This window comes from Neophocaena asiaeorientalis, unplaced genomic scaffold, assembly GCF_003031525.2.
Source record: "Neophocaena asiaeorientalis asiaeorientalis breed wild unplaced genomic scaffold, Neophocaena_asiaeorientalis_V1.1 scaffold1132, whole genome shotgun sequence".
NCBI lineage: Eukaryota > Metazoa > Chordata > Mammalia > Artiodactyla > Phocoenidae > Neophocaena > Neophocaena asiaeorientalis.
This window is the reverse complement of record NW_020174472.1, coordinates 170,975-172,750: the sequence shown is the minus strand read 5'-3', so window position 1 is coordinate 172,750 and position 1,776 is coordinate 170,975. Positions and strand designations below refer to the sequence as shown.

General features: G+C 32.7%; 1 protein-coding gene across 1 annotated transcript in view; it reads right to left on the bottom strand.

Annotated features, from left to right (window-relative positions):
- Positions 1–1,776, bottom strand: part of LOC112407796 (3-beta-hydroxysteroid sulfotransferase-like) — a 26,163-nt gene that overhangs the window by 10,958 nt on the left and 13,429 nt on the right.

The window sequence follows — 1,776 nt, the reverse complement described above, 5'->3', positions numbered from 1 at the left end:
TATATATATATATATATATCTCACATCTTATTTATCCATTCATCCATCAGTGGATACTTATGTTGCTTCCACATCTTGGTAATCATAAATAAGGCTGCATTGAACATGGAGGTGCATCTATCTTTTCAAATTAGTGTTTTCGTTTTCTTTAGATAAATACCCAGAAGTGGAATTGCTGGATCAAATGGTAGTTCTATTTTTAATTTTTTGATGAACCTCCATGCTGTTTTCCATACTGGTTGCGTCAATTTACATGCCCACCATCCAATATTTTCTTAAATCTCTATATTGTTTTAGCATTCTGGTAGGTAGGTGTAAAATGGTAAAAAAAAAAAAAAAAGTTACAAAATAAACCTGGTCTTCATAATCATGGTGATCACAGTAAAGTAAATATACCTGACAATAAACAAGCAAACAAATAGAAACATAGTACAATATTAATATTATGAAAAACACTGTGATGTTAGAATATTTTGATCATACTTCCACTACCACATCACATACGATTGTTTGAGGGAGTTTCACACATTTTTTCTTTCTTCCTTTTATGTATTTATTCATTTTTGGTTGCACAGCAAAGTGATTCATATATATATATATATGTATATATATATATACTTTTTCAGATTCTTTTCCATTATAGGTTATTACAAGATATTGAGTATAGTTCCCTGTGCTATACAGTAGGGCCTTATTGTTTATCTATTTTACATACAGTCATGTGTATCTGTTAATCCCAAATTCCTATTTCATCCTCCCCTTTCCCCTTTGGTAACCACAAGTTTGTTTTCTATGTCTGAGAGTGTATTTCTGTTTGTAATAAGTTCAGTTTCACACAGTTTTGATAATACCTTCGGTGTCACGTTTTAAACTATAATCTAAGATGAGTGAAGATACACATTTACAGCACAGGGTCACTCAATGTTAGGGTCCTCCTTTAGAGGTCCTGAGATTATGCCTCAGAGGTCTGTGGATCTATTAATTGGGAAAGACATGCCCTAAATGATTTCACGATTAGAAAAACCCAGTGGGATTTCAAACATGTGTTCCAATCCTACATTTTTTCTGAAATACAGATGCTGATTTACAGTTGAGACACCTCCCATATGGTCATATCAATGTTGGGTACCTAGGGGTTGGGGGTGCAGCCAGGGTTTATTTAATTAAGGACCGAGTATTCTCTGGAGCAGCAGCAGGGAGATTGTCTGGTATGTGCCACCATAGCTTGGAACAAGCTTTTCTAATATGCTCACTTCACTGAATCACATTTTTTAAAATTTATTTTTTAATTGAAGTATAGTTAATTTACAATGCTGTGTTAGTTTCAAGTGTATAGCAAAGTGATTCAGTTATACATACATGTATATCTATTTTTTTATCTTCTTTTCCCTTATAGGTTATTACAAAATATTGAGTATCGTTCCCTGTGCTATACTTGTCGTTTACTTATTTTATATATAGTAGTGGGTAACTGTTAATCCCAAACTCCTAATTTATCTCCCCCACCACCACCCCTTTGGTAACCATAAGTTGGTTTTCTATGTCTGTGAGTCTATTTCTGTTTTCTAAGTAAGTTCATTTCATTTGTGTCATTTTTTAAGATTCCACATATAAGTGATATCATATAACGTTTGTCTTTGTCTGACTTAACTTCATTTAGTATGATCATCTCTAATTCCATCCGTGTTGCTGCAAATGGCATGATTTCATTCTTTTTTTTGGCTGAGTAATATTCCACTGTGTATATGTACGACATTTTTTTTTTTTTTTTTTTTT